General features: G+C 47.5%; 1 long non-coding RNA gene across 1 annotated transcript in view; it reads right to left on the reverse strand.

The window, feature by feature from the left end:
- The window catches only part of LOC141078102 (uncharacterized), a 187,691-nt gene extending 164,501 nt beyond the window's left edge, over positions 1-23,190 (reverse strand). Inside the window, exon 1 of the long non-coding RNA XR_012227653.1 lies at positions 22,402-23,190. This is a non-coding gene — a long non-coding RNA (uncharacterized lncRNA). The remainder of the gene's footprint in view (positions 1-22,401) is intronic.
- Positions 23,191-25,906: the final 2,716 nt, after the last annotated feature.

Genomic DNA, 25,906 nt, shown 5'->3' on the forward strand with positions numbered 1-25,906 from the left:
CACCTCCCTGCTTTAGAGGGTGCTAGGGGGTATCACATTCCTGTGCTCCCCCATGCGCCCTTCCGCACCCTCTCCTTGCCGGGACAACCCATCAGTGTTACCATGGTCCCTGCCTCTTTTGTGGCAAATGGTGAAGTGAATCTGCTGGAGAGCGAGGCTCCAGCATAACAACCTCCCATTTGTCCCTGAGACCATGTGTAACCAGTTGAGGGGGTTGTGGTCTGTTTCCACAGTGACTTGGCATCCGTTCAAGTATGGCTGCAGACGCTGCAGGACCCACACAATTGCCAGACATTCCTTCTCCATCATGGAATAGGCCACTTCCCTCGGCAGGAGCTTCCAGCTCAGGTACAGAACGTGGTGTTCATGGCCCGTAGGGCTGATCTGGCTGAGCACAGCACCAAGGCCGAAGTCGCTGGCGTCGGTCTGCACTACGAACAGCCGCGTGAAGTCGGCCGCCTGTAGTACAGGAGAGCTAGAAAGCGAGGTCTTGAGGGCCTGGAAAGCTGTCTCGCAAGCGACTGCCCAGTCGACTGCGATGGGCAGCCTCTTCTTGGTGAGGTCCATCAGGGGCTTGGCCAGGGCACTATAGTGTGGAACAAACCTCCTATAGTACCCAGCAGTCCACAAGGAGGGCATCACCTGCTTCTTGGTCCTGGGGGTGGCATCCACCTTCCCGGGGTCTGGCTTCAGAGCTCCCCCACCTACCCGGTGTCCAAGGTAGTGAACCTCACTCATAACCAGCTGGCATTTTTCCGGCTTAATGGTCAAGCCTGCTCGCTGGATCCGCCCGAGCACCTTCACCAGGTGCTCTAGGTGATCCTCCCAGGTGGGACTGAAGATGGCAATGTCATCTAGGTACGCGGTCGCATACCCTTCCAATCCCTCAAGCAGCGTGTTAACCATCCTCTGAAAAGTAGCAGGGGCATTCTTCATGCGGAATGGCATCACCGTGGACTCGTGCAGTCTGAATGGGGTGACAAAGGCAGAGCGTTCCCGTGCTCCAGGGGTCAGGGGAATCTGCCAATACTCCCTCTCAGATCCATGATGGTCAGGTACTTGGCCCCGGCCAGCTGATCGAGCAGGTCATCGATGCGTGGCATTGGGTACGCATCCGTGACCGTCACAGCATTGAGCCCCTGGTAGTCCACGCAGAACCGCGTAGTTCGGTCCTTTTTAAGGAAGAGGACTACAGGCGAAGCCCACGCGCTGTTGGACACTTGGATCACCCCCAGCTTCAGTATCTCGTCTATCTCTTGGCGCATGTGCTGCTGCACCTCAAGAGAGACCCGATACGCTGAACGCTGGATCGGGGGGTGATTGCCGGTGTCCACGTCATGGACAGCTGTTTCAGTCCTTCCGAGCAGGCTGCTAAACAGCTCCCGAAAGGGGTGTAGGGTGACCCCCAGCTGGGAATGTTGGTCCTCCGAGAGCTGGTGGCCAACCCCCACATCCTCGATGGATCCACCCGCCTTGGCTTGGGTGCGCAGATCCAGGAGGATTTCTACCTCTCCTTCCTCGGGAAGGTTGCACACTGGGTGGGCATAACCCTCCCGCTCATGATGGGCCTTCATCATGTTCACATGGAAGGCCTTCCTCCTTCCACGGGCGTGGTCCAGGGTGACCAGATAGGTGACAGCATTGAGCTGCTGGTGCACGAGGTATGGACCCTCCCAGGCCACCTGAAGCTTGTTTTGAGGTACGGGGACCAATACCCACACCTTTTGACCCACCTGGTAGGTCCGCTCACAAGCATTCTGGTCGTACCACCGCTTCTGGTCAGCCTGGGCTTGGGCCATATTGTCATGCACCAGCCGTGTCAATGCCATCATTCTGTCCCGGAAGCGCACGACATACTCAATGACCGACACTCCAGGGGTGGCCAAATCCCCTTCCCATGCTTCCTTCACCAGAGCAAGGGGCCCCCATACACGTCGCCCGTACAGGAGCTCAAAGGGTGAGAACCCTGTTGAGGCCTGTGGGACCTCCCAGTAGGCAAACAGCAGGTGTGGGAGATACCTCTCCCAGTCTCTCCCATGGGAGTCAACCAACATCTTCAGCATCTGCTTTAAGGTGCCATTGAACCACTCACACAGGCCATTGGTCTGTGGGTGGTACGGGCTGGCTACCAGATGTTGCACCTGTATCTGCTTACAGAGAGACTCCATCAGCTGCGACCTGAACTGGGTCCCTCGGTCGGTGAGCATTTCCTGGGGAAACCCCACTCTGGAGAAAATCTCCAGTAAGGCAGTGGCCACTTTGTCGGCCCGAATGGACGACAAAGCTACTGCCTCCGGGTACCGGGTGGCATAGTCCACTACCGTTAGTATGAAGCATTTCCCGGAGCGGCTGGGAGTGGACAGAGGTCCAATGAGATCTACAGCCACCCTCGAGAAAGGCTCTTCGATGATGGGCAGAGTTACCAGTAGGGCTTTGGGGCGCCGCCCCGCCTTCCCCACCCTCTGACAGGTGTCACACGAGAGGCAGTAGGCAATCACCTTGGTCCTCATTCCCGGCCAGTAGAAATGCTGAGCTAGCCTGGCCCTGGTTTTAGTGATCCCTAGGTGTCCGGCCATGGGAATCTGGTGTGCGATCCTCAACAATTCAGCCCTGAACGGATAGGGTACCACTAACTGTCGGTCCCTGGGCCACGCCTCCGGTGAACCCTGCTGGACTGTTACCCGGTACAGCCGTCCCTGGTCCCAGACCACTCGCTCACGGTCGGACTCCAGGGGAGGCTGTGCCGCCTGCTCCTTGAGAGCTTTCTGGCTAGCGTCAGCTTCCAACGCTGCCTGAAATCCCTGACTCGATGTGGCAAGAATTGACAAAACTGCCATATCCTCTGTTAGCTCCCTGGGATCGGTCTCCTGGCCGCTGTCTGACTCAGCAGCTACTTGGTCGGAGAGGGGGAAACCGTTGGACCTCTGCGAGGCTCCTTGGGCTCCGGCGCTCCTACTCCTGGTAACAGCGGCCACAACTGCTGAGACCACAGGTTGCGCCTGCTTCCCCTTGGCCCCTGACCAAGTCGTCGGGTCAGGCAGACTTCCCTGGCCTCCTGACATCCCAGATGCAGGGAACTCCTGCCCTGGGGTCTTACCTGGTGGCTCCTCTCCCGGGACGCCCCCTCCCCCCATGGCCTGTTACTCTTTCTGCAGAGGCCCTAGACTCAGCAGGCTGGATTCACTTAGGGGCCCTACACTGCCCATAGCAGCCCCTCCCTCCACCTCTGAGCTCACCCCTGCAGTCTTCTCACCTGTCCTCACTGTGAGCCCTGTGTGTGTAGTGTCAGTGCATGGCTTACCATCAGGTTTCACTCCCTCCTCCACTGTTGGAGGCACATTCAACACATTAACATTAGCATTCACAGTAGAGTCATGACATTCTTGGGGAGCCAGACTTGGGGGTTCAGTGGCCACATACTGAGACACTGGCAGCCCCAAATCGGACCCAAGCAACACATTGGCAGGAATATTTGGTGTTACTCCCACCTCCTGCATTCCCCTCCCGGCGCCCCAGTCCAAAAACACCTTGGCGACGGGCAGCGCAGGTTCAACGCCTCCAATTCCGGAGATGGAAAGGGTTTTCCCAGGCACCAAGTCTTGAGGGGACACCACCTCAGGACGTACCAGGGTTCGTTCAGCGCCTGTGTCCCGCAGTCCCATGACTGCTGAGCGGCCGATGGTGACGGGTTGGTAATTGTCCAGGGACCTCCCACCACCCCCTCCCACACAAAAAACAGTGGACGGTTTCTGGGACAGGGATGGGGCTTTATGGCGCTGGGGACACGCAGCCTTAAAGTGTCCCGGCTGGTTGCAATGATGACAACGTCGGGGTTCTGCTCCTGGCCTGGAGAGGGCAGCAGGGGGTACACCCCTTGCACTCTGGGGGCTGGGGGGACAGGGGCAGGATTGGGCTTACCCCCATTCCAGGTGCTGCTGGCAGGCTTCTTTGGCTTAGACGCCCTGTTGTTGGCATACTCGTCTGCCAGGGCGGCTGTAGCAGAAGCCTCCTTTGGTTTCCGGTAACGGAGGAACTGCTGGAGGTTCTCTGGGCAGTTCCACAAGAACTGCTCCATGACGAACAGTTCCGGGACCTCCTGGCGGGTGGTGAGCTCTAGACCCGAGGTCCAGAGCTCCGCAGCTCTCAGCAGTGCCTGCATGTGGTCGGTTCAGGTGTCCTTTGAGCCCCGCTGCAGGCTCCGGAACTTCCTGCGGTACAACTCCGGGGTGAGGTTGTAGTGCTGGATCAGGGCCCGCTTGATGCTGTTGTAGTCCTGCTCCTCCCCGGCAGGTAAGTCCCCCAAAACTTCCAAGGATTTACCCTTGCCCACTGATCCAGGGTCAGATGGTGTTGGAGGCATGTTCTCTCAAAGGCCAGCAGAAAGAAATCAAGGTCTCCATCCTTTTCAAGCAGGGGGAAGTCCTCTGCCCAGACCTTGGAAGCCTTGGACCCCGGTGGGGCTGGAGCGTCCAGCGGGAGCCCGTGCTGAGCCATCTCCAGTCGGTGCCGGCGCTCCGCAGCTTCATGGCATTCTGCAGCCTGCAACACACGTTCGGCATGCTCACGCTCTGCCGCCGCTTGCTCACGCTCCGCTGCTTTCTCTGCCGCTACCAGGAATCTGTCATGGGCGTTGTCGTTACCAGCCTCGAGCTGTGCCATAGCCGCTTGGAAAAGGGCCTCCAATCTGGACAGGCTGGGGCGGGCAGGTGGTGGACAGTCCACTGCGGGACTGAGCACGGGGGTCTGGCTCCTTGGGGAGCCCTGGCTGAGCTCCCCCTCGCCTTCATTGATATTGTCCTTCACCACCTCCTCATAGACCATAGCATTGGCCTCCCCCTTTGCCTTACTCATGGTGCCTTCTGCCATCTTTGGAACCTCTGGTTATTGACACAGCTGCAACCCTGACCTCGCACACAACTTATTATATTTGCACTCTGACCATCTAGTGCTGGGCTGACCTTAAGACCCCAGCAGTGAAAGTTACCGCTGGTAGTCTTTAGTGTCTGGGAGTAGTTGTCCCACGCACACTATTACTCTGATCCCACCGCTGCCACTAATGTGGTGGACAGGACCAGTTCCTCCCACATCACTAATGTGATGTAACTACACAGGCACAGCTCTCCGGCGCCCCCTTTGTCTCTCAGGTCAGTAAGGGAACTGCACCTAGAGCAAATGGCCGCTGGGGAGGATGTCCTGTTACCCGCTGGGTATTCTAAGATTCGTAATCAGAGTAAAAGCATCAGCCCAAGATTATTTTTATGGTTTAATTGCCTTAAGGAGGCACTAGATAATTACAGAAATATACAGTAAGCTATACAATGGAATTACAGTGGATTTGCAGTCAGAGCAAAATATAACAATAAGGGTACAAGACTTAGAGATATTAAGCTGGAGGTCAATTTACCAGGTTGTAGGTTGCATGTGGATGCCGGGAGCTCTGCAGTCCACAGGTATAAGAATCTTAATTGCCGGACAGACCCCAAAGCGTGGGCCGCTCCTCCCCTTGGCAGATCTGTCCCCAGTTCCTTCTTAGATCATCATCGTCTGGTTCTTCTGTGAGAGAGTGTCTCTGCCATGTGCTGCTAGTTCTTAAGCATGCTGGGTTCCTCCCCCTGTGTCAGAGGGTGGGCTAATAATCTCCACCCTTTAGCTCTCTGCAGAACTTATTCCCAATATCTAAGAAAGGGGGTAACTTCGTCCAGGATGATCGGCTCAGAACACGAGAGGTACCAGTGAATGCAGCTTGTTTTGCCTGTCGTGTGGAGCACAAACATGGCTCCATTGGGTCGCTGTGGATCTCTATATCTCAGGTCCCAGAGCCTTCACCGACTCAGGAGTCACACTGACAGATGCGCGATTTCCTCAGGGTCACGTGGATATTTTTTGAGTCTATAACTCGAAAGGTGTGCTCATAATCCATGATCCTAGGATGGAGCCGGAGCGGCTGGGAGAGACAATGGATGTGTATTTCTGTGTCCAGCTGACAAGTATATTCTAATTGAAGCCCCAGGCACCCTCCTGCCCCATGCTGGCATGGCTCCTACTCAAGCTTTGAAGTTCTATTTTGGCCTTCTCTCATTATCATACTAAAAGGCCTTGCTATTCAACATTGGAGCACTAAATCCTGCTTTCTTCAATATGCTTACAGGCCCTAGGGGGGGGTAGGAGCAGTTAACTCCTTCATCACAAATGCAAAGCTGGGAATGATGATCTTTTGCACTGCGCAGTCTATGGGGAAAAAAACGGATCAGTCAAAAAAGGGAAGGATCAGTCTTTTTATAAAAACAGCGGATTTTGACTGACGTCAAAAAACTGTAGTGTGAAACAGGCCTTAGTCTTGCCTGATGAAGAGACCTTAGTAGTCTCGAAAGCTTGCAATTTGTTACAATCTTTTCAGTTAGCCCTTAAAAGGTATCAGCTACTGAGGATTCTCAAATCTTAATATTTCTCTATTGAGAAATGAGCATTCTTAAGAACCAATGTCCACTATAATCTGTCAGTGAAAAAAACAAGGTAGAGATGCTTACTTGTATAGACAGGCCTCAATATAAATGCACTAACAGGGTGCAGCAGACCCAAGTGAAATGGCAACTGCACAGGTGCAATAATACCTAATGGAACAGCCAACCTACAATCAGGGATTGGCCGTGTGGGACACCAGTGCAAAAAAATAATCCGTATGTTGCAATGTTCATACAGGGAATGCAGAGCATATGGTTCACAGCCTCTTAGTAACACCATACATGGGGCTGCCCAGTGCTAACTATAATGCATCCCGTGTGAACAGAGGCCACAGTTTACAGAACCATTTGGGCCCAACAGCACCCTGAAAAGATAAAAAGTGCACAAAAACATATCAATATATGTAAGGTATTGGTTAATATTATGGCCATAATACGTAAGCTGGCAAACTAACGTCAAAGTTCCTTACACTTGCCAGTCCTACTCTAAGGCTGGTTTCACATTTGCGTTAAAACAACGCTGCGCCCTGCGTCGTTAAGCCCCGCCCCGAGCCGGCTCCCTGCCCGCCCGATCCGGGATCACCGCCTACTTTCGCATTTGCACACATGCGATCGGCGCACCCTATCTTTAGCATAGGGTGCGCAGATCATGCGCTGCCAGTGTGAAAGTAGCGTGCTGCGCACTTTTGACGGTGCGCCGTGCGCGCCGAAATGCAACATGCAACAACAAGTACAATAATGTTAAACAATACAAGTCATAACTGGTACAGGAGGAGAGAGGACCCTGCCCACGAAGGCTCACAATCTACAAGGGATGGGTGAGAATACAGTAGGCGAGGGTAGAGCTGGTCATGCAGCGGTTTGGTCGATCGGTGGTTACTGCAGGTCATAGGCTTGTTGGAAGAGGTGGGTCTTCAGGCTCTTTTTGAAGGTTTCGATGGTAGGTGAGAGTCTGATATGTTGTGGTAGAGAGCTCCAGAGTAGGGGTGATGTGCGAGAGATATCTTGTATGGGATTGTGGGAAGAGGAGATAAGAGGGGAGTAGAGAAGGAGATCTTGTGATGATCGGAGGTTGCGTGCAGGAAAGTACCAGGAGACGAGGTCACAGATGTATGGAGGAGACAGGTTGTGGATGGCTTTGTTTGTCATGGTTAGGGTTTTGTACTGGAGTCTCTGGGCAATGGGGAGCCAGTGAAGGGATTGACAGAGGGGAGAAGCTGGGGAATAGCGGGGGGACAGGTGGATTAGTCGGGCAGCAGAGTTTAGAATAGATTGGAGGGGTGCGAGAGTGTTCGAGGGGAGGCCACAGAGCAGGAGGTTGCAGTAGTCAAGGCGAGAGATAATGAGGGCATGGACTAGGGTTTTTGCAGATTTTTGGTTGAGGAATGAACGGATTCGTGAAATATTTTTGAGTTGAAGTTGGCAGGAAGTGGAAAGGGCTTGGATATGTGGTCTGAAGGAGAGATCAGCGTCAAGGATTACCCCGAGGCAGCGAGCTTGTGGGACTGGGGAGAGTGGGCAGCCATTTACTGTAATGGATAGGTTCGTTGGGGGGGGGGGGTCACGTGAGATGGGGGAAAGATGATGAATTCTGTTTTGTCCATGTTAAGTTTCAGAAATCTAGCAGAGAAGGATGAAATAGTGGACAGACATTGAGGGATTCTGGTTAGTAGGGAGGTGATATCTGGTTCAGAGATGTAGATCTGTGTGTCATCAGCATAGAGATGATACTGAAAGCCATGAGATTCTATGAGCTGTCCCAGCCCAAAGGTGTAAATGGAGAAGAGCAGGGGTCCTAGGACTGAACCTTGTGGGACTCCGACAGATAGGGGGCGAGGTGAGGAGGTGGTGTGAGAGTGAGAGACGCTGAATGTCCGGTCTGTTAGGTATGATGAGATCCAGGATAGGGCCAAGTCTGTGATGCCAAGGGATGAGAGGGTCTGTAATAATAGGGAATGGTCCACTGTGTGAAAGGCAGCCGACAGGTCCAGGAGGAGGAGGACAGAGTAGTGTCGCTTGCTCTTGGCGGTTAAGAGGTCATTTGTGACCTTAGTAAGGGCAGTTTCAGTGGAGTGGTGTGACCGGAAGCCAGATTGTAAGCGGTCGAAGAGGGAGCAAGAAGAGAGATGGGAGGACAGTTCAAGGTAGACGTGTTGTTCCAGTAGCTTGGAGGCATAGGGGAGAAGTGATATAGGGCGATAGCTAGATACAGAGGATGGGTCAAGAGAGGGCTTTTTGAGGCTAGGTGTGATGGAGGCATGTTTAAAGCTTGAGGGGAAAACACCAGTTGTTAGTGATAGGTTGAAGAGATGGGTTAGGGTTGGGATGAAGAGGGATGGGATTGGGTCAAGTGCACAGGTGGTTAGATGTGATCTTGATAGTAGAGTGGAGAGTCGATCTTCTGTAATGGTGGAGAAGTTGGTTTTGGAGTGGAGGGCTGGGAAGTCGGGAGGAAGGGCTCTGGGGGTTGTTGACCAAAACTGTCTCTGATGTTATCAATCTTCTGCTTGAAAAATGAGGCAAAGTCTTCAGCTGAGATGAGTGGGGAGGGAGGAGGTGCTGGGGGACGGAGCAGAGAATTGAAGGTGTTGAATAACTGTTTAGGGTTGTGAGACAGGGAGGATATGAGAGATGAGAAGTAGGTTTGTTTAGCTGTGGCAAGTGTGGTCCTGAAAGTAGTGAGGGACTGTTTGAATGCGATGAAGTGCTCGTTGGAGTGGGATCTTTTCCATCTGCGCTCAGCAGCCCTGGAAGCTCACCTCAGTTCTTTGGTCAGGCTGGTGTGCCAGGGCTGTCTGTTGATTTTGCGAGCTTTGGTATGTGTAAGTGGGGCAGCAGATTCCAAAGCTACAGCTATTGTGGTGTTACATAGAGCAGCAGCGTCATCCGCATTGTGTAAGGAACTTACTCGTATATCTGTGAGAGGGAGGAGGGATTCAGAGAATGAGTATAGGTCAAGGTGTTTAAGATTTCTGCGAGGGTGTGAAAGTTTGTGGGGTGGGGATTGTAGACATGGAGTGGAGAGGGAAGAGAATGTGAGAAGGCATCGTTCGTGCTACATGTTCTGAAATCTGGTCCAGACTTCATCATCTGGTCATGCCAGAGCCCAAGATGGGAAACTGGTTGAGGATTGCCAGGGGATTTGAGTTGCACTGCCAATTCCCCAATTGTATTGGAGCCCTGGATGGGAAGCACATCCGTGTACGTAAGCTGCCGAACTCAGGGTCCCAATTCTATAATTATAAACAATATTTTTCTGTAGTTTTCTTGGCTCTGGTTGACAGTAACTACAGGTTTATAATTGTAGACATTGGGGCTTATGGAAGAACTGGAGACTCTCGAGCCTTCAATTCTTCCATTATGGGTCGGCGGCTGCACAATAACCTGTTGGACCTACCAACACCACGTCAGCTTCCAGGCTCAAATCAAGAAGTGATGCCTCATGTCCTAGCGGGGGGATGAAGCATTCCAATTGACCAGGCATGTCATGAGGCCATACCCGCGCAGAAACCTTGACCACCGGCGCAGGATTTTTGATTTGCGCCTTTCAAGTGCCCGAAGACTGGTAGAGTGCGCCTTGGGCATTCTTTGTGCCAAATGGCGTGTCCTCCAGTCTGCCATTCAGCTGAGTGAAGCCAACGTCAATGACATCATCAAAGCTTGTGTAGTCCTCCATAACTTCACTAGACTGCATGATTGCTCCTCATCTGATGTGACTGAAGGTGTGGTGGACAATGGGAATAGGCCTAGGCCACATGTGCTCCCTTTATGGCATCCTCTCTCAGGACTCAAAGTACGTGATGTGTTCACCCAGTATTTTGTTTCACCTCATGGTGCTACTATCTGGCAAGATCAGGCTGCATCTATGTTGTGATGTTCTTATGTGTGTGTATATAAATCTTTTTTTTTGTGTTCTATGATTTGAGTGTTCGGTTTATATGTGCTAAAGTGGACTTACTTATTCGAATGCCTAAAATAATTCAAGAAGAGGGCCAAAGTTGCATTTTCAAATTTTTGTAAATGCAAAAAATAGCTTAGAATACTGTTTACCATATTTTTGTCATATGGCAGATATTGCCCAGGCCATTTAGCCTTTTCTGTATATAACATTAGATTATTTGGACACCCAAATAGGTAACAAGAAATAATGATCTACCAACAGCAAAAAAAACAACTTTTGGGTTTTATAACTGCTGGCAGCTTGGCGCAGGTGATGGCGGGAGGCCTTCATCTCTTTGTTGGGGGTTGGGGTGCCCAGCTTGACCATCACCATGTTGGGGTGGATGATCTTGGCCCTGTGGGAATATGTGGCCATGTTCATGCAGCTGCACACCAAAGAGACCATAAGGATACTGTCAATTAAAATCCTGTGGCTGATTATAGCCACATCCATCATACCCCCAATATGACCATGTCGTCCAAACCCAGGTTGGGGCCAGCCTCCAACACCAGGTCTGTACAAGTGGTCATATTGGGCAGGTTGGTTATAGGCTGCCATTTGGCCATGTTGTTGCCAAGGTTGGTTTGGGGGGGAATGGGTGGAGTTGTAGGCACACGTGCAGGCGGACCCTCAGATCCTATTTGAGCATGCACATCTGGTTGTCGGGCAAGACGGAGACGGTTACGGGTTGAGAGCTGCCACCTCTCAAGATACTCAAACAACTCATATGGGTCATTGGGGTGTGTGCATGCATCAATTAGGATCTGAATGGATCCTCGCACACGTAGCCTCACCTCACGGAGTAGGGGACGGAGGTATCGGGCCAGGTTTCGGGAATATGCCTCTTCACCTTCATCCTGGGCAGCCCTGAACAGGTAGTTTAGGACACCTGTGTCTACATGCCTCCAGGTATCAGAGGCAGTATTGTCCCTTCTCCGTCTCCCATGGCGGCCTACAGCTGCAGGGACCCCTCAACATGGCCAGTAGGGCTGCTGCTGTTGCCAGGGTCTTCTAAGTTGCTGGCTGCTGGTGGCTCTGCTGGTTCTGGACCAGGTCCAGAACTTGATGCTGGTCCTGATGCTGGTGGAGCTTGGGGGTTGCAAAAGATCGGGTCAGAGCATGGGCCAGCCACCTCTTCACATCCCCCGTCCGGGTCTATAATGGGCTCAGTATCCGACCCTGTCCCCCTCTCTGTGAGGTTGGACTGAGTTCTGTTAGGAAATGTACAAAAAACAAAATGTAGCTCTGACCCTAAAAAGCATATGTGTCATGTGGTGTGATGTCTGTACTTACGGTCTGAGATCCATACTGGGTGCCAAAAATGACAAGTGGTCAAAATAGATGTATTTCTGCTTGGTCGGTGCTGCTGCCCCACTCCTGGCCCTCTGCTGTCTTTCTCGCCGGTACTGGTCATGGATGCTGCGCCAGCGTCTCATCACATCCTCAACTAAAATGTGAAGTGAAAATGGACTTTAACCTTTGTGAATTGTGCCAAGCAATATTCCTAACATTTTACATTCTCACGTGGCCTAGTAGGGGGTGGTTTTTAGCTAAATTTTTCTTTAGCAAAAAGGGATACCTACAGTTGTGGCCAAAAGTATTGACACCCCTGCAATTCTGTCAGATAATACTCAGTTTCTTCTTGAAAATCATTGCAAATACAAATTCTTTGGTATTATTATCTTCATTTAATTAGTCTAAAATGAAAAAACACAAGAGAATTAAGCAAAAAGCAAAACATTGATCATTTCACACTAAACTCCAAAAATGGACCAGACAAAAGTATTGGCACCCTCAGCCTAATACTTGGTTGCACAACCTTTAGCCAAAATAACTGCGACCAACCGCTTCCGGTAACCATCAATGAGTTTCTTACAATGCTCTGCTGGAATTTTAGACCATTCTTCTTTGGCAAACTGCTCCAGGTCCGTGACATTTGAAAGGTTACTTCTCCAAACTACCATTTTTAGATCTCTCCACAGGTGTTCTATGGGATTCAGGTCTGGACTCATTGCTGGCCACCTTAGAAGTCTCCAGTGCTTTCTCTCAAACCATTTTATAGTGCTTTTTGAAGTGTGTTTTGGGTCATTGTCCTGCTGGAAGACCCATGACCTCTGAGGGAGACCCAGCTTTCTCACACTGGGCCCTACATTATGCTGCAAAATTTGTTGGTAGTCTTCAGACTTCATAATGTCATGCACACGGCCAAGCAGTCCAGTGTCAGAGGCAGCAAAGCAACCCCAAAACATCAGGGAACCGCCGCCATGTTTGACTGTAGGGACCGTGTTCTTTTCTTTGAATGCCTCTTTTTTTCTCCTGTATACTCTATGTTGATGCCTTTGCCCAAAAAGCTCTACTTTTGTCTCATCTGACTAGAGAACATTCTTCCAAAACGTTTTAGGCTTTTTCAGGTAAGTTTTGGCAAACTCCAGCCTGGCTTTTTTATGTCTCGGGGTAAGAAGTGGGGTCTTCCTGGGTCTCCTACCATACAGTCCCTTTTCATTCAGACGCCGAGGGATAGTACGGGTTGACACTGTTGTACCCTCGGACTGCAGGGCAGCTTGAACTTGTTTGGATGTTAGTCGAGGTTCTTTATTCAACATCCGCACAATCTTGCATTGAAATCTCTTGTCAATTTTTCTTTTCTGTCCACATCTAGGGAGGTTAGCCACAGTGCCATGGGCTTTAAACTTCTTGATAACACTGCACACGATAGACACAGGAACATTCAGGTCTTTGGAGATGGACTTGTAGCCTTGAGATTGCTCATGCTTCCTCACAATTTGGTTTCTCAAATCCTCAGTCAGTTCTTTGGTCTTCTTTCTTTTCTCCATGCTCAATGTGGTACACACAAGGACACAGGACAGAGGTTGACTCAACTTTAATCCATGTCAACTGGCTGCAAGTGTGATTTAGTTATTGCCAACACCTGTTAGGTGCCACAGGTAAGTTACAGGTGCTGTTAATTACACAAATTAGAGAAGCATCACATGATTTTTAGAACAGTGCCAATACTTTTGTCCACCTTTTTTTATGTTTGGTGTGGAATTATATCCAATTTGGCTTTAGGACAATTCTTTTTGTGTTTTTTCATTTAAGACAAATTAAATGAAGATAATAATACCAAAGAATTTGTGTTTGCAATCATTTTCAGGAAGAAACTGAGTATTATCTGGCAGAATTGCAGGGGCGTCAATACTTTTGGCCACAACTGTACATACACAGTATAGGATTGTAGGGGCTACTTTTCAAAAAGCTCACTTCTGGCCTTTAAGCTGATTGGTAAAAATGGCAATTACTTACGAATTTGTTGTTGCTCCTCACGTGGCCGTTGGGCAAAGTCTGGGAACATGTGCAAACAGATGCGCCTCCATGCCGCCTCTTTGTGGCCCCGGTCAGAATAATGGGCATCCCGTTGGTCCCAAAGTTCGGGTCTTTCCTGGACCAACACAATTAAGAGCTCCACATTAATGTGGGTAGACATGATGCTGCAGGACTCCGTGGAGGCAGACTTCCTGGATGTCTGGAGCGCTTTTTGAGCTAATTTGCAAGTCTAAGCTTCCTGATGATGGATTGGCCCATTTCCTATCACCAGGAGAAGTCTTGCGTATTTCTCGCAAGTCACACGGGTGGTCCATGTGTAATGCATTTTTTTTGCGCACCCATAGACTTGCATTGGCGTACTACAGTCGTAATACGCTGACAATCGCAGCATGCTGCGATTGGCACAGACCGTATAAAATACGAGACAAAAATACAGCTCATGGGAGCTACCCCATAGAGAATCATTGGTCCGTGTGCAATGCATTTTTTTAATGCCTCTCACTCGTCTGTATTCCTCTCTAGTGTGATGCCAGCCTAAGCTGAAAAGAGGATGGCTTCTACAAATGGATAATGATCCTAAACACTTGTCAAAATCCACAATAGACTACCTCAAAAGAAGCTGAGCGTTTTACAATAGCCCTCACAGTCCCCTGATCTGATCACTATAGAAATCTGTGGCTAGACCTCAAAAGTGCAGCGCAGAGACCCTCTGAGGCATCTTTTTTCTAAGGCTGGTTTCACATTAGCGCTTTTTAAGCGCACGCACGGTCGGGGGTAGCTCCGCCCCCGAGCCGGCTCTCTGCCCGGCGTGCCCGCCCCTTGCTTGTAGCGCCGCCTCCTAGCGCACAGCGGCGCCTGCGATCGGCGCACCCTATCTTTAGCATTGACCTAGATCGCATAGATCGTGCGCTAGTTGCGCTTTGACCTGCGCTGCGCACTTTTGACGGTGGGCCGAGCACGCCGAAATCCGAAAAGTTTGATTTTGGCGCGCACGGCGCACCGTCAAAAGTGCGCAGCGCAGGTCAAAGTGCAACTAGCGCACGGCCTGCGCACGATCTGCGCACCCTATGCTAAAGATAGGGTGCGCCGATCGCAGGCGCCGCTGTGCGCTAGGAGGCGGCGCTACAAGCAAGGGGCGGGCACGCCGGGCAGAGAGCCGGCTCGGGGGCAGAGCTACCCCCGGCCGTGCGTGCGCTTAAAAAGCGCTAATGTGAAACCAGCCTAAGCTAAACAAGCCCAACTTTTCATTATATCAGTGTGTCATATATTTGTTCTACATGTGTTTTTAAAGGTTAGAACACGCACCATTATAGTATTTGGTACTGTGGACATGTCCGTTTTTCTTTTTTTTTAAAAAAAAAAAAAAACACTGAGAAATCTTCGCTTCTGATTCAAATCATGTAAGTTATTTTTACAAGTCTTAAAGCACGTAACTCGTCCAGGAGTTGCAAACAGTACGGGCACACAAAGATTTTTAGAATTGTAATGGGTAGGTGAAGCTTTTCAATTTTGTGTGCTTTTTTTGTTTAAAGGGAAAATCACTAAGGCTACTTTTCCCACAAAGAGCTTTTGATACGTTTTTTGATGCTGCATATTTTTTCTGCATCAAAAACACAGCGTTTTACAGTTCCAGCAAAGTGGATGGTATTTATAAAAACCTTGTGCCTACTGTGCTTCTTTTTTACGCAATGTAAACTGACTTGCTGCACGTGTATCAAATCTGCAGCATGTCATTTTCTCTTGCTGGTACGTTGAGTTTTCTGTGCACTTTTTCCCAATAGACTTACACAGGTAAAAATGTACATGTGATTTATGTGCGTTTCCACAGCAGAAACGCATCAAAAATGCATGTAATCCACAACTAAGTATATCAATAAAGTTTTGTCACAGGCAAATACCAGAAAGTTTCAAAAACAAAGGAGCTTTATTTAAAGTATTACATAACAACATGAGTGCAGCATCAAAAACACAATAAAAGCACATGTAATAAAAAATGCACAAAATGCAATAAAAAACGCAAGTAACCTAATTCACATAATAGGTGCAGAAATGGTACAGAAATTCTGAAACATCAAATACTCACCAAAAGCTCATCGTGGGAACCTAGCCTAATGGTAAAAACCAACACACTGACTACCAAACACAGATAAAAATCTGATCCAGTACTGTGTTAATTTTTTTTTTTATCACATTCAAGAGAAAACAGATGCTGTCTGAATGATGCCTAAGGCCGGTTTCACATTTGCGTTTCAGGGCGCAGCGACGGCTGCCGCTAAGCCCCACTCCCTGCCGCGCCTCCGCTGGTTGCTCCGCCTCCGGGCGCATGACGCTGCATGCGATCCCTATCTTTATTACTGAGGACGCAGGCCGTGCGCAGTATGCGCTTGGCGGCGCCTGCGTCCTTCTGACGGTGCGCCGAGCGCAACCAAATTGCAACAGGTTGCGTTTGGCGCTGGTCGGCGCACCGTCAAAAGGACGCAGGCGCCGCCAAAATGCATACTGCGCACGGCCTGCATCCTCAGTGATAAAGATAGGAGACGCATGACACATGCAGCGTCATGCGCCCGGAGGCGGAGCAACCGGCGGAGGCGTGGCAGGGGCGGGGCTTAGCGGTGGCCGTGTGCAGGCCGTCGCTGCGCCCTGAAACACAAATGTGAAACCGGCCTAAGTCATATTAAGGATTGTGAAGCTTTTCATTATGCCAGAGCGGTTTTCGTCTCTAAAAACCTCCTTCCCCTATCTCAAAGAAGCCATTGGTGGGTTCAGGTAAAGAATTACATAACTTGGATTTACCTCTAATTCTAAAAAAAAGAACTTATTTAAGCTTTCCTTCATACAACCCCTTGTCATTGTGATAACATAGCATTTTATCTTAAATAACCAGACATCCATTTTTGGCAGCGTAGTGTGTTACTGATGGTAGCCTTTGTTACGGTGGTCGCAGCTCTATACAGGTCATTCACTATGTCCCCCCGTGTGGTTCTGGGATTTTTATTCACCGTTCTTGTGATAGTTTTGACCCCACAGGGTGAGATCTTGCGTGGAGCCCCAGATTGAGGGAGATTATCAGTGGACTTGTATGTCTTCCATTTTCTTATTATTCCTCCCACAGTTGATTTCATCACACCAAGCTGCTTGCCTATTGCAGATTCAGTCTTCCCAGCCTGGTGCAGGGCTACAATTTTGTTTCTGGTGTCCTTCGACAGCTCTTTGCTCTTCACCATAGTAGAGTTTGGAGTGTGACTGTTTGAGGTTGTGAACACATGTCTTTTATACTGATAACAAGTTCAAACAGGTGCCATTACTACAGGTAATGAGTGGAGGACAGAGGAGCCTCTTAAAGAAGAAGTTACAGATCTGTGAGAGTCAGAAATCTTGCATGTTTTTAGATGACCAAATACTTATTTTCCACCATAATTTGCTAAATAAATCTTGGCAAATCAGACGTCATCACTGGTCTCGCAAGACATCGCTGGGAACGGGAGTGCCGCTGAGACTGCGTGGGACGTCGGAAGGTAAATATACCCCGATTTTTTAATTTTTTATCATTTTTAACATTCTATCTTTTAAAAATCCGGTCACACTTGTCAAACACTATGTTTGACGAGTGTGACCAACCTGTCAATCACTTTCCAAGCGATGCTTCAAATCGCTTGGAAAGTGCTTGAATATCGCATGCGAAAATCATGGCAAAATCGCGAACATAATCGCGATTTCTGGGAAGGAGTCCGGTTTTTAGTGTCCGGAAAAAAACGCTACGTAGGCATGTAGGGTCGGTGGGTCGGGCGAGCTGGGGGGTGGTCCCTCTATTATACCGCGCAGAGACAAAACAGAGACAAGATGGAGGCAGGTACTGGGTACAACAGGTCCAAGTTTATTTCTTTACTTGCCGTCCGACTAACGGCCTCCGCAACACACCGCACTTCTCTTCACTTGTCGGCCCTTCGTTTTCAGGGCCGTTTCACACTGTACTTCTCACCAGGGACGTATCTGTACGTACCGTCCCTCCTTCACTGTTTGACGTTCCTGACTGGTCCGTCACTGTGGCCACCCTAGGCCCGTAAACCAACAGCGCTTCCACTGGTCAGTCGTCGTGTTAAATACAGTCTCTTGCACCCACTGCCACGTCTCTTCTGCGGTACCTTCCTGTCAGGACCACCCCCCTGACGTTCTCTCTCCTCAGTCCCCCTGGTCGGATTCTCCTCAGAGCGCACAGACTGGCGCAGTCCTCCTGTCACCTGAGCTCCCCCTGGGGACTGGACCCTTCTGGAACCCTCCCTCAGAATTTATAGCTCACCTGGTTCCTTGAAACTGTCACTCCAACCACGCCCCCCATGACCAACGGTTTCTAAAGGCCTAAGCTGCTGTCAAGTCCTTTGATCACACTCCTCCCTGCCATCTAATGTCGACCCAAGGTATTGCACGTCCACTACACTTTCCTAGCTGTTTCCCCACTGTAATAACTGACACCTACCTACACTGTGCAAACCTTTCCTTCTTCACTCTGACTAGTCCGTCCGTCCGTCCGTCAGGTCACCTTCCCTACAGGCACATAGCCTTACAGGTTCTTGTCCCACAGCTGTTAGTGTCACCTGCACCGCGCCCCTGTTTTAACATGTTTAGGACTATGGGACCGGATCTGTTTATCATCCTCCTCTAGCTGAAAAGCGCTGCACATGTGAAAGATGTTTTGTAATTGGTAGAGGCTGATAGCTAGGTCTTTTTAGAGTGTAGTGTTCCTTTAATATACCCTCCAGTGCAAAACATAACTACACCGTAATATTTAAACTCAAATTAATAGTGACCTATAGCCAAAAGATTAAATCCAGTGTGTCTATAACAAAATTAAACATATAAATAAAATAGATGGAAAAAGAACAAATTTCGAGCTATAGATAACAAAACAACAGGTAAAGAAAATAATGAAGGAATGATCAGTGAGAAATTTCAAGGATACATTTCAGGATGAAATATGCAAAAAAAAAAAAAATTAATTAATAAAGAAGAGAACATAAACTATACAAGAAACTGTTGCAAAATGTTAGACATTTAAAAAGAGAGAGAGGAAAAATGAGAGAAATACCGTATATGTTTGAAAGCAAATCCCATTTTACATGCTAGTTTTTGCAACTCTAATGTTGCTTAGTTTTCAAACATGAGTCTCAACACATTTTAGGAGTAAACTGAGATAAAAGCCTAAAAAAAAGAAAACAGCAAAGAAATTACTCGGAGATAAGAGACATTGATACATCAAGGCCAAGGTGATGATTAAAGACATCTGAAAGGCCAATGTCTCTCAGTGAAATAAAAGATGATTTTTGATTGTAAGGAGATAAAGGACTGAAATGTGTTAGAGAAAAGGACAGAGAGATGGATAACTGCTCAACATTGGACTTAGATGTCATGTTTAAAACCTCTTCGCGACCGCCCACAGTAGATAAACGTTGGCGCTTGCTGGGCTTTGTGCAGCGCCGACGTTTATCTACTGTCGGCGGTTTTGTGCCCCCCGGGACCCCCTCATACCTTATAACGCGGGGATCCCGGTGCACAATGCATGCTGGGACCCCCGACGTCATCGAGACCTGATTGGTTCAGGTCCTGATGACGTCGCGTCACAGCAGCCAATGAGAGAGCTCGCTGGGAAAGCTGCTTGTTTCCCGGCGATCTCCCTCATTATAACGCGACTTCTCCTCTGAGCTCATGCTGACAGATGAGCAGAGGTGAAGCAGCGTTACTGTGTGACTAGATCGCTGCCTGGCACAGCTGTGCCAGGCAGCGATCTTGTCACACAGTAACGCTGCTTCACCTCTGCTCATCTGTCAGTGTGAGATCAGAGGAGAAGTGGCGTTACTATGTGCCGGGCAGCGATCTTGTCATATAGTAATGCTGCTTCTCCTCTGATCATCTGCCAGTGTGAGATCAGAGGAGAAGTGGCGTTACTATGAGTCAAAAATACAAAAAATAAAAACACAAAAATAAAAAAAAAAAGTAAAGAAAAAAAAAGCAGGTAGGCAGGCTAGGGCTAGGGTTAGGGCTAGGGGTGTGTTGGGGTTAGGGTTGGAATTCGAATTGGGGGTTTCCACTGTTTAGGTACATCAGGGGCTCTGTAAATGCAACATGACGCCTGCAGACCATTCCATCAAAGTCTGCATTCCAGAACGTCACTACTTCCCTTCCGAGCCCCACCGTGTGCCCAAACAGTGGTCCCCCCCCACATGTGGGGTACAAGCGTACTCAGGACAAATTGGACAACAACTCTTAGGGTCCAATTTCTCCTGTTACCCTTGTGAAAATAAAAATTGGGAGCTAAAAGATCATTTTTGTGGAAAAAAAATGATTTTTTTATTTTCACGGCTCTACATTATACACTTTAGTGAAACACTTGGGGGTTCAAAGTGCTCACCACACATCTAGATAAGTTCCTTGGGGGGGTCTAGTTTCCAAAAAGGGGTCACTTGTGGAGGATTTCCACTGTTTAGGCACATCAGGGGCTCTGCAAACGCGACATGACACCCGCAGACCATTCCATCAATGTCTGCATTCCAAAACGTCACTACTTCCCTTCCGATCCCCACCGTGTGCCCAAACAGTAGTTTTCTTCCACATATGGGGTACCAGTGTACTCAGGACAAATTGGACAACAACTTTTGGGGTCCAATTTCTCCTGTTACCCTTGTGAAAATAAAAAATTGGGGGCTAAAAGATCATGTTTGTGGAACAAAAATGATTTTTTATTTTCATGGCTCTACGTTATAAACTTCTGTGAAGCACTTGGGGGTTCAAAGTGCTCACGACACATCTAGATAAGTTCTTTAAGGGGTCTAGTTTCCAAAATGGGGTCACTTGTGGGGGTTTCCACTGATTAGGCACATTAGGGGCTCTCCAAATGCGACATGGCGTCCTCTCTCAATTCCAGCCAATTCTGCATTGAAAAAGTCAAATGGCACTCCTTCCTTTCTGAGCTCTGCCGTGTGCTCAAACAGTGGTTTAGCCCCACATACGGGGTATCGGCGTATTTGGGAGAAATTGCACAAAAAATTTTGTGGTTCATTTTCTGTTTTTACACTTGTGAAAATAAAAAAAATGGTTCTGAAGTAAAATGTTTGTGAAAAAAAGTTAAGTGTTTATTTTTTCCTTCCACATTCCATTCATTCATGTGAAGCACCTGAAGGGTTAATAAACTTCTTGAATGTGGTTTTGAGTACATTGAGAGGTGCAGTTTTTAGAATGGTGTCACTTTTGGGTATTTTCTGTCATATTGACCCCCCAAACTCACTTCAAATGTGAGGTGGTCCCTAAAAAAAATGGTGTTGTAAATTTTGTTGTAAAAATGAGAAATCGCTGGTCAACTTTTAACCCTTATAACTTCCTAACAAAAAAAAAAATTATGTTTCCAAAATTGTGCAGATGTAAAGTAGACATGTGGGAAATGTTATTTATTAACTATTTTGTGCGATATCACACTCTGATTTAAGGGCATAAAAATTAAAAGTTTGAAAATTGCAAAATTTTCAAAATTTTTGCCAAATTTCGATTTTTTAACATATAAGCGCAGTTCATATCTAAGAAATTTTACCACTATCCTGAAGTACAATATGTCATCAGAAAACAATATCAGAATCAGCAGGATCCGTTGAAGCGTTCTAGAGTTATGGCCTCATAAAGTGACACTGGTCAGAATTGAAAAAATTGGCCTGGTCACGAAGGCAAAAACAGGCTCAGGCGTGAAAGGGTTAAGGAATTTCAATACTGATACGCTCAGTACTACTTTTGACCTGAACCTGCAGAACGTAGGTTGTAGTCATACAAATGACCCTTAGAAATTGATGTGTTGTGTTATCCATTTGCAGCAAATAAGCAGAGGAAAAAGGGAAAAATGTCTGAAAAGTACAATTGTCAATATTTGTGCAAAAATGCATTAATTTAATGATTCTTTAACTGTAGTAATCCTAAAACAATTGGGTCAGACAGTTATACAGCAATAAACACTGTGCCTATGTGGCCCCTTAAGTGGCTCTATGAGTCACTGCAACCTGTCTTCTGGATTGGTTTAAATTGCAACAATTTACTATTGACACAGGTATTATCATTGCACTTTTTAGCATCTATGTTATGCTTTGATATACCTATTTATGTCCTTTGTCCTGTAAACAGGTGGCCTGCATAGGTTCTTGGTCATTGTTGTGGGTGTATCTCTATTTTTAAGCATCACTATTAAGGGTAAGTTCACACTAGGCGTTTTTTCAGTGGGTTTTTTTCTGCAGCAAAAACTGATCTCTTGGCAGGAAAGACGCTGCAGAAAAAAAGCTTGTTTTCCTTGGTGTTTCTTGTGTTTTTTGCTGCATTTTTGACATGCTAGATTAGTCTCTTGTGCATACTGATAAAGTTTAGTGATGAAAAAAAAAAGTCCTATTCTATAGAATCAGATTTTGGCACAAAAAACGCAGCAAAACCTGATACCTTCTTCAGGGTAGCCGTGCCTGACACGGTGATATGCCTGGGGCTATTGCTGGGTCCCCACTCACTCTCATGCTCCCCATGATGGACTGACCTCCAGTTTCCTACGGTAACGGACATCGCCATCCTGGCCCCCCATATCATTCTACTTGGGTGGCTTTTCTTACCATAGTGGCAGAACTTATCAGGAGCGAGCAGATTGCTTGCTTGTGCACTTACCTTTTCACGTCAGTCTTCTGTTCATATGTAAGGCGGCCAGGGTGGTAGTCGTGGCAACGAGCTGTAGTGTTCCCACACCCTGGTGCCCCACAGGTGAAATACACAGTCCCTTCTGCTGTGCGCATGATGTATGCAGCAGAGAACTCACTTCAGTTCCTGGAGTTCCCTCGGTCTCTCACTCCAGCTTCAGGTTTCCAGGTTCCATAAACACTGCAGAGTCACAGTCCTTTTCAAACAGTTCAACTTTACTGATAACATGGGTTCTCATCAATTTGGCAGCACAATTCACACAGAGCCAAATATCCTGCACTTTCCCTGCCTTCTGGGCAGATTCCATTTCCTCTGTATTCTCTCCTTCTGTTCTCCCGGCAATCCTTGCCGTCTCTATGGACAATCTATGTCCCATCTATATTTCCTGTGTCACCTGCTCCCTGTCAGTCCAGTTCCAAATGGGAAAGGTTCCAGGAATGCCATCTTAACGACTCCCGCCCTGGTCATAGACCCCGTATCCTTCCTGGGGATGGTTCTGCTGAGCTGATGCCCATTAGCACTATTCTCCAGCCTGGGGCCTCTTACTGCCATCTGCTAACTTATCCCCACAGCCTGCAACAGTCTCCCATACTGCATGTGTCCTGCCCTTGGGCAGGCTGCCAGGCTTCTGCCTCTAATCAGGAAGTATACTGATTATACTTCCCTGCTCTGTGCTGATCCTCCCATTTAGTTAACCCCTGTGCTGCCTGTACTCTATTATCACTCCATGCTATTCTATCCCTTATCTCTATAATGTCCCCCTCTACTCTAACCCCTATGGCTCTATACTATCTAAGATACTATCTTAACCCTAATGCTATGCAGTACAAATTATGTACAGAATACAGCAACACATAGTACATTTGCATTACAGTACATGTCATCACAGTATATAACAGTAATGAATCAGGAGGTGCCGCATGCAATCGTGCGAACAGCGACCAAGAGGGAGAAGGCACGTGAGGTTCCTCGCCACCTACTTACACATGCATAGTGCTATTTTAGCTTATACTATGCCTTTTCATGCTGTCTTTCTGTCTCAACATTTAGCTATTCATCTTTGTCTTCTTGAACCAGTTTTGCAGATGCTGCCTTGTTCGACATATTAATAGGTCTTTGGCCCCATATATCCACCCTTGGGTTATAGAGACCAGTTTGGGAGCTTATTCCTTCTACTGTCCACTCGCTACAATCTAGATAGACTCTTGGAGTGTCTGTATACTTTTAATCAATTATTTATATTTGATTAGATTTATGCACTATTAGTAGTATTGTTGTTTACATCACATTATGGGTTTTTGAGTGGTTGGACCCACATGGTTTTATGAATTTTTTAATGTTTGTAACTTGTGTGCTAATAAAGTAACTTGGTTAATGTCCAGTACATATCTTACAGTAGTGCTTTTTTCTTCCTTTTCCTTACACATTGTCTTACTACTGTATGTAGAACCTGTATATAATTTTATTATATTGTAGTGCGCCCTGACTCCCATATTGTTATAGACAGGAAAGACATTCTCAGCCATCTCTACGTAAATTTAGCCATTAGATAGTTGCTGCTCTCAGTAAATCAATGAAATCTTCCCTTGCATGGGGATTCGGGAACCATATTCATAACTAAGCTTCATTCCTAAATGCATTTTATGAAAGGGTTTCCCATCCATGTCAGTGTCTCCAGATGATATGCATACAAGTCATGTAAATGTGTACATGGACGCGCACAATGGCGGAGCTCCTGTTTGATGGGTTTGATTCTACTTGTGCATCTTCTCCATAGTACGATGTAGGATGTCTAGCTCTAAGGATCTGCTGCCTCTCCCTCCTCCTCCAGACCCTCGCCTTGTGTCTTGGTGACTCAGTATTGAGCTGACTCACAGGTGGGGGAGCGAGAAGCTGTAACCTTGCTACACACAGTGCTGCTACCCTTACACAAGCCTGCTCAGCTTGATAAGCAGCAGCCCACCTTCAATCCACCCGCGAAAAAAAACACCCACAGAAACTAATCTCCATCACTGCTTATGAAAAAGGTCTCACTTGGAGCTTCTGGTTTCCCACGCTACCTCCTCCACATGCTGCTCTTTGCAATGCCCCCACAGAACATTGTCAAGGTCATCCTTTGCTGAATAGACCCCTCTCTTTATTCCAGCCTCCCAATCCCAGGTGTGTTTTCTCCTGGGAGATCAAGCACCTTTATTAACCAGACACTACCTAGCCAGTAAACACCATGATAAGACAGTGACACATGTTGGCCTTTAACACACCCACTCTCAGCACAATAAAGAAGAGATAGGTCGCTATCCCCCGAGCTTACCCACTGAGCCATCAGATGGAGCAAAATAAAAATTGTTATTATCTCTCCAGAGGCTATACTAAGGCAAGAATTACCTTTAACCACACACATACACCAATTCCAAGAAGTCAATTTCTCCTTACAATAAGCTGTTTGTTTTATGTGTGGGCGGGTTAATAAGGTTTGGACATGGCTTTTTCTTTTTTTTTATATTGAAATTGAACATTGCTGTCATCTCCGAGCAAAAATACCGTTCACAATTTTAGTAAACGTTTATTTCATAACTTTTGCTTTTCAAGAGTTTCTAAGGTTTTCTTGAGAGAATATTGTAAGGAACTACACAGAATAACAGCCTGCGAGTGTCGGCCCTATTGTTTCCATTCACAATATGTTTATTACTGCTGTTTTATGTTGCACAGGTAAAAACACATGGTCCTAGTATTGTATAACTGTGGGGGTTACTGGATGAAGTGTAGATGGACAGACTATGAGATATACAGTACTGTGCAAAAGTTTGAGGCAGATGTGGAAAAAATGTTAAAAATAAAAACACTTTAAAAAATAGAAGTGTTAATAACACAGGTCTGCATGGGGTGAAATTGTTTGAAAAGTATGATAGGATTTTTTTTTATACACTTTAAATCTGTAAACCCAGTAAAAATATTGAAAAAATTCCATCACGTACATTTTTTTCACAAATACTGACTCCACAGGCTTTTTCTTGCACCATACTTTGATCCATTTGCGTGACCTTTGGTGGATAATTTGGGTGTTATTAGATCGGTTAGATATTAATGGACGCTGTGCTGTGATTGGCTGCTATGGGCAGAGAAGATTTTCTTAGCTCAGTTTACAAACAAAGTGGTGGCATCCATAGCATCCAATGACAGCACATCTTTTATTTTTCCTCATAAGTAAAAGAACAGAAAGATGCACTGTGATTGGTTGCTGTGTGGAGAAAAGACAGATTTTCTTTTGGACAGAGTTCACAAGAGTGTGGTGGTGTGCTTACCATGATTCCTTTCAGTATTTAGTGGTTGTGATGGATTAAGCTTCTGTTTCTTACAACGTGATTGAAATGACTACAAGGGGGTGTTGTAATTCACCCGACAACTTTTGTTATATTTGCAGTTGTTTTGTAGTGAAGGAACATTACAGACTTCGTTAGAAAAGTGCATTATGCTT

The sequence above is a fragment of the Dendrobates tinctorius genome, unplaced genomic scaffold (assembly GCF_039654945.1).
Source record: "Dendrobates tinctorius isolate UK_male_01 unplaced genomic scaffold, ASM3965494v1 ptg000016l, whole genome shotgun sequence".
NCBI classification, from domain to species: Eukaryota; Metazoa; Chordata; class Amphibia; order Anura; family Dendrobatidae; genus Dendrobates; species Dendrobates tinctorius.